Source organism: Cebus imitator, unplaced genomic scaffold, assembly GCF_001604975.1.
Source record: "Cebus imitator isolate Cc_AM_T3 unplaced genomic scaffold, Cebus_imitator-1.0 Scaffold522, whole genome shotgun sequence".
NCBI lineage: Eukaryota > Metazoa > Chordata > Mammalia > Primates > Cebidae > Cebus > Cebus imitator.
Window position 1 is genome coordinate 1,292,001 of NW_016107837.1, and position 7,173 is coordinate 1,299,173.

The 7,173-nt window shown below is 52.3% G+C and overlaps 1 protein-coding gene across 1 annotated transcript in view; it reads right to left on the reverse strand.

Annotated features, from left to right (window-relative positions):
• RNF4 (ring finger protein 4) overlaps positions 1–1,758 on the reverse strand; it is a gene marked incomplete at its 3' end in the record, with an annotated part of 30,786 nt that extends 29,028 nt beyond the window's left edge. Inside the window, exon 1 of the mRNA XM_017514284.2 lies at positions 1,605–1,758. The remainder of the gene's footprint in view (positions 1–1,604) is intronic.
• Between the last annotated feature and the right edge of the window lie 5,415 nt (positions 1,759–7,173).

Genomic DNA, 7,173 nt, shown 5'->3' on the forward strand with positions numbered 1-7,173 from the left:
AAGAGATCGAGACCATCCTGGTCAACATGGTGAAACCCCGTCTCTACTAAAAATACAAAAAATTAGCTGGGCATGGTGGTACATGCCTGTAATCCCAGCGACTCAGGAGGCTGAGGCAGGAGAATTGCCTGAACCCAGGAGGCGGAGGTTGCGGTGAGCCGAGATCGCGCCATTGCACTCAAGACTGGGTAACAAGAGCGAAACTCCAAAAAAAAAAAAAAAAAAAAGCGATAGTTTACGTGTGGCATTAAGATTTCATGGAGAAGATTAGAAAAACAGTGCCCACAAAAGCTGCTTACAAAGGTAGTAATTTAAGAAAAGATCAATATACAATGTATTAAAGATATCTGGAAACTCAAATTCAGGCAATACAAAAGCCAGCAATACATCTTTCTACTCGAATGTTCCTATTTCACCCCAAACTCACAGGTAAAGCTGAACTCAATGTGTCCTTGTCCATTAAAAAGCAAATCACCAAGAAAGTAACAAAAGATTCCCTTCAATGTCTCTGCCTTTTATTGTCAGCAGTCCCAAAACTCCTGGTCACTGAATTCAAAAGCCTAATCCCGCAGTTAGGACCTAACCTCATCGGCTGCCAAACAGCTGCGTGACCTTGGGCAGACCACCTCACTTTTCTAGACCTCGGTCTCCCCAACCAGTTGGACAGTCTAAGGCAGGCTCCAGAGCTGAGACCCTAGGTCTGGCTCAAGAACTTGGTGCAGAAACAGGACGAAGGGTACTAAGACTGTGAACGTCCGTAGCAACCGACAAGTAAAAGACAAAAGCTGAAATCCCTACAAAAACAGCTCGCCCAAGCTCTATCCTTTTCCCTCCTCCCTCGATGGATCAGCCGTGGAAAAGCGGTGTTTACTAGCAACTGTGTTTCCGGTCGCCACAATCCTCATGCACCTGTCTACAGGCGCGCCGGGGCAGCGAAGGGCCCGGGCGGTGCAGGGCTGGGCCGCAAGCCTCACAGTCACACGTTCTTCCAACCACCCGCCGGGGCCCGGAAGCGCACCCGGAAGTCGAGGCCCTACTAAGTTTGAGACTGCGAGCTCGGCGCCCCCACCGTCAGGCCCGCTGCGTCCTCACACCCCCGACCGACAAAAGGCCCCGCCACGCGGCCCCGGCACCCCGGCGAACTTGCAGGCCCCGGGATGGCGGGGCTGCGGCGCGAACACACAAAGGCGGCGTCCTCAGCAGGGAACAAAAACCCTGTCCAGGTCGTCTCCCAACGGCACACCCCGCTCGACTCTCCGAGTGACCTTGGGGGCGTTCCCGCCCCCCCGAGCCTCAGTTTCCCTTCCTAGGTATGGACTAAGCCCCACGGCCGCGGCCCGCCGGGGTGAGCCGAGACCCAGACGCAGGCCTCCCAACTTCCGTTTCCCGCGCCAAGCCGGGCTCCGCGCGCCCGTACGGACCGCGGTGCGAGCGGCCAGAGCTGGCTCGAGGTCCCGGACTGCGGGACCTCGCCCGGGCCGTGCCGCACAAGGCGGCTTCCTAAAAAGCGGGCGCCCAGGCCTGTGTAGGCCGCGAAGCCGTCCACACCTCGCAACTGCACGGGCTCCGACCTTCCGTTGCCTTCCCGCAAAGCCCGGCCTAACCTGTAGCTGGTTAGGTCCGCAGGCGCCGCCGCCGTCACACTCCAGAGAGGAAGCTCCTTCTCCGGCCGCCGAGGAGAGCCCCTCAAGCAAGATGCCGCCGCCTCATCAGCGACCCACTTCCGCTTCGGAGGCATCGGCTCCGCCCCCCTGAGGTCCCCATTGGCAGCCCGCCGCCTCTACTTCCGCGGTCGGCCGGGTAGGGAGGCATTTTTTAATCCTATTGGATAAGAAAACCATCTGTTACTACTTTAAAGCGCGCCTCTTTCCGGCCCCGCCCACAATGGTGCGTCCGAACGCGCACCTTCCGACAAGAGAAGGCGCCGGCAAGGCCCCTCCTGTGCGGCCTTTAGGTAGTCGTGGCGTCAGGGCGGCCCGGGCACCTGTCCTCGGCAGCCGCTGACCGCTCCTATGCCGCCGGAGCCGGCCCGCCAGCGGCCTCCGGAGTCGAGCGAATCCCGAGCGGCCCATTTCTGGGTTTCCAGCTGCACACCAGCCGCCGTGTCCCTGGCTTGACGCAGCTGGCGGAGGCGCGGAGCTGGCCGTGCGCACCGAAGCCGTTCCGCGCCGGTCTCCCAGCTCTCGTATCCTCGCCTTCTAACGAGGCCTTTGTGAGGAAGGGTGCTGGGCCTGGGGGCTCTGACGATGGGTGGAAACCAGCCTGGTTCTGTTTCAGCCCCTCGGCGTGCCAAACCCTGGGCCGGCGTGCGGGTCCCCGCCTCTGCGAGGACCCTGGTGGAGACTTATGCCTAACCGAGGAAGAGTTATCGGAGCGTGGACTCGGGGCGCACGGCGCAGGTGCATGCAGGCCCCGGTCGGACTGGAGAGTGGCTGGTGCGTTTCTTGAGCTCTGTCCTGAGCTGGACTTGGACATGGCTTTTGCAGCCAGGAAAATAGCCCACATTATCCCTGCTGCCTGAGAATACCCAGACCTTAGTCCAGGGCCGGCATCTCTGGTCCCTCGGCATCCTCAGGGGACGCAAAGGTCACCCCAAATGCCTTGGGTTGCATTGTTTCCTTACAGTAAATTTCTGGTTTTTGTTTTTGTTTTGAGACGGAGTTTCCCTCTTGCCCAGGCTAGTGTGCTGTGGCGTGATCTCGGCTCATGGCAATCTCCGCCTCCCGGGTTCACGCGATTCACCTGCCTCAGCCTCCCAAGTAGCTGGGATTGCAGTCGCCCATCGCGTCCGGCTAATTTTTTTTTTTTTTTTTTTTTGTAATTTCAGTAGAGACGGCGGTTCCACCAGGTTGGCCAGGCTGGTCTCGAACTCCTGACCTCAGGTGATACACCCTCCTCGGCCTCCTAAAGTGCTGGGATTGCAAGTGTGAGCCACCTCACCTGGCCACCTTACAGTGAATGTCTAACCTCGAAAATTGAGTCAAATATTGGAACGACAAGGCAGATAGAAACCAGAGCATTAACGTTTTTGTGTTGAGTTTACAAACAGTATGTGTTTGCTACTTTTTGTAATTGTAAGGAAATTTGGCATGGCAGAGTATCTGATGGATAAATCTAATTCCCATGTAAAATATCTTTTTTTTTTTTTTTTTTTTGAGATGAGGTGTCACTCTGTCACCCAGGCTGGCATGCGGTGGCACGATCATGCCTCACTGCAGCCTCAGCCTCCCCAGGTTTAGATGATCAGCCCACCTTAGCCTCCTGAGTAGCTGGGACCACAGGTGCGTGCCACCATGCCCGGCTAATTTTTTTTGTATTTTTTTGTAGATACAGCCTTTCACCATGTTACTCAGTCTTGTCTTGAACTCCTGGGCTCAACCTATCTGCTCACCTTGACTTCCCAAAATGTTGGGATTACAGGTGTGAGCCATCACCCCCTGCCCTAAGTATTTAATTTTGATAGTGATTGTAGGTTGAAAGGTGTAAAATTTTCTGAAGTTTGTGATTATAATTGGAACAAAGAGAACTTAAAAGTTTAAATGTAGACATTTCATATATCTATGAGAACTTGATAAAGCAGACAACCGAAATGCTGAAAAATAGAATTAGATTCTGCATGTATAAATGCAGTTGAAGGCCGGGCGCGGTGGCTCAAGCCTGTAATCCCAGCACTTTGGGAGGCCGAGGCGGGTGGATCACGAGGTCAAGAGATCGAGACCATCCTGGTCAACATGGTGAAACACCGTCTCTACTAAAAATACAAAAAATTAGCTGGGCATGGTGGTGCATGCCTGTAATCCCAGCTACTCAGGAGGCTGAAGCAGGAGAATTGCCTGAACCCAGGAGGCGGAGGTTGCGGTGAGCCGAGATCGCGCCATTGCACTCCAGCCTGGGTAACATGAGTGAAACTCCGTCTCAAAAAAAAAAATAAATGCAGTTGAAAATGTTTAAGGGAAATCTCAGTTCATAAATGGGGCCAAATGTGACTAATCAAAATGGTGGTTAAAAATAATCAGATTTGGCCAGCACAGTGGCTCACTCCTGTAATTCTAGCACTTTGGGAGGCTGAGTCGGGTGGATCACCTGAGGTTGGGAGTTTGAGACCAGCCTGACCAACATGGAGAAACCCCGTCTCTACTAAAAATATGACGGGAAACTGTAATCCCAGCTACTCGGGAGGCTGAGGCAGGAGAATCGCTTGAACCTGGGAGATGGAGGTTGCAGTGAGCTAAGATGATGCCACTGCACTCCAGCCTGGCAAAAGAGCAAGACACCGTCTCAAAAAAAAAAATCAGATTTAGGCCAGACGTGGTGGCTCTCGCCTGTAATCCTAACATTTTGGGAGGCTGAGGTGAGAGGATTGCTTGAGCTGAGGAGTTTATAGACAAGCCTGGGTAACATGGTAAAACCCCATCTCCACACACACACACACTAGCCAGGTGTGGTGGCATGTGCCTGTCGTCCCAGCTATTCAGGAGGCTGAGACAGGAGGATTGCTTGAGCCCTTGAAGTCATAGCTGTAGTGAGCTGCGATCGCACTCCAGGCTGAGTGACAGAAAGAGACCCCCTCTCTAAAAAAAAAAAAAAAAAAAATCTGATTTAGAAAAAAAGATTGGTAATTTGCATTTCACAGGCTAAGGAAAAGTTAGTTTTCTGTTTGTAACTGTAATACGTTGAAGATGGGATGTTGAAAAACAAAGTCTCTAGAAATACCAGTTTCATGCCCAAAAGCTGCCTTCGGCCTGGGCAACATAGTGAGACCTCATCTCTACAAAAAAACAAAAAATTAGCCTGGTGTGGTGGTAAGTGCATGTAGTCCCAGCTACTAGGGAGGATGAGGCAAGAGGATCACTTGAGCCTGAGAGTTTAAGGCTGTATGCGCTATCATCATGTCACTGCACACCAGCCTGGGTGACAAATCGAGACCCTACCTCAAAAACAAAAGCTTCAATCCTCTCCGAGTCTCACTTGTACTGAACTTGCTCCTTCACAAACAGCGCTTCCCTTGGGCCCTGAAGGCCCACAGCTTGGAGAAAAGACTGGCACCTTGGTGCTCCTATAGTCCCACACATGGAAACCAGCTGAATGCAGGTTCCTGGGCTTCACACCAGATGATACTGAATCTGTTCTTAACTATCTCCAAAGAAAGCCCCTGTCCAAGTGTGTCTCAACACTGTCAGCAGGGATCTTCTCACGAGCCTGCACTCAGAATGTCCACTCCCAGGCAGTGCAGCCAGGAAAGCTTCCAAGAAGGATTCCCAACACCTGCTGGGCCATAGTTCCCTCTGGCTGGCCCCCTTCGAGGGAGGAGCTTGACTGTAAAGAGCCTGTGCAGGGAGGGGCAGGCAAGGGTCTCCAGTGAAGGCCCGGGGCTATTGAGGGTGTGTCTGTTAGCTATTGATCTGGAACAAACCACCCCAAAGCTTGATACTTTGAACAACAGACATTTATTGTTGCTCATGAATCTACAAGCCAGCGGGGGCGGGGGAGGTTCTTGTCTGGCTGTCCTCACATTTTGGGCTCTGATGGTCTAGGATGGCCTCTGAGATAACTGGCCTCCACATGGCGTCTCCTCCCAGCAGGCCACCCTAGTCATGCTTGCACAGGGCCAGCTGGGCGAGGTTCCAAGAGAACGAGTGGGAGCTCCAAGGCCACCTGAGGCCCAGACTCAGAACTGGCACACGGCCACTTCTGCTGCACCCTACGCCAGACCAGATGCAAGGGCTGGGGGAAATACACTTCGCCTCTTGATGGGAGGTGTAAAGTCACAAAACAAGGGACGGGGATACATAGACATTTGCCACCACTCTACCAGGCAATGCCTACTCCTAGGCCACCACTTTAGAGAATGGTGCCAGGCCTGCTCCCACCTAGGTTTGTGTGAGGGAGAGGCCTCAGGTGCTCTCAAGTGAGCTCTGAGCGGCTGCTAGTCCAGGAGGGGGCAGGGGAGGATGCTGTCATCTGCCAACCAGTAGTGTTGTCATTTGCACCTCTGTTAGCTGCTACATCTCCCCTCTGCTCCAGAGGTTAGCCTACTAGATGAAGGGTAATTCTCCAGCCTTGCCACCATGCTTGCTTCAGGCACCCATACAGACCTTCCCCCACTGCAGGAACTCACTCAGCACAAGCATGTTCAATTCAGGCCAGTGAGACTGGGGCACCTGGTTCTTTGTTCCTCAGGCTGGAACTGCTGCTGGACTGGAGACTGAGCTCTCGGATCAGGCACATTCTGAAGTTGACTACCTTTGGATTGACATTATGAGAGATAATGAATCCCCCTTTGAAACCTCTAGAGCTCAGAGGGGCTCTCTGGAGCAGGCATCATCAATGTATTCCCTCAATATCAAATTAAATGGGCTTGGATCACACAACACAGGATGTGAGCAATGTTTATTTCTTCTTCTTTTTTTTTTTTTTTTTTTTTTTTTTTTTTTTTTTTTTTTTTTTTTTTTTTTTTTTTTTTTTTTTTTTTTTTTTTTTTTTTTGAGACAGTTTCGCTCCTGTCACTCAGGCTGGAGTGCAATGGTGCAATCTCGGCTCACTGCAACCCCCGCCTCCCGGGTTCAAGTGATTTTCTTGCCTCAGCCTCCCGAGTAGCAGGATTACAGGTGCCTGCCACCACACCCAGCTAATTTTTGTATTTTTAGTAGCAATGGGGTTTTGCCATGTTGGCCAGGCTGGTCTCAAACTCCTGACCTCAGGTGATCCATCCACCTCAGCCTCCCAAAGTGCTGGGATTATAGGCATGAGCCACCATGCCCCGCCAATGTTTATCTCTTTACATGAAATTTAATCTGCTCCCAGCTGTAGTTCTACAGAGATATGAAAATTCTTCTCCTTATCCACCTGGGCGGTAAAGTCCTGGGGTTCTCTCAAACTCAGAATATTGGAGTAGGGCTCTGGTTCTTTAGTTTCTTGTTTGTCACCGCAGAGATGCCTACCTTCCTGGTCTGAATGTACCCAGGGACCCAGCCACCTCATCTGAAGTGCCATCTCCTCTGCAGGCCCAAGGAGGATATTGGGAGTTGGCACCAGGAACATACCTCCCCTGGACATCTATCTGTGTCAGTTTCCACTCCCCCACTCCTTACTGCTCACCACCCCATGGACTTGACCCTTTTCTCTCTTTCCTGGGAAGAAAGTGGCTTTATGTGCTTTCTTCAGCACATAAAG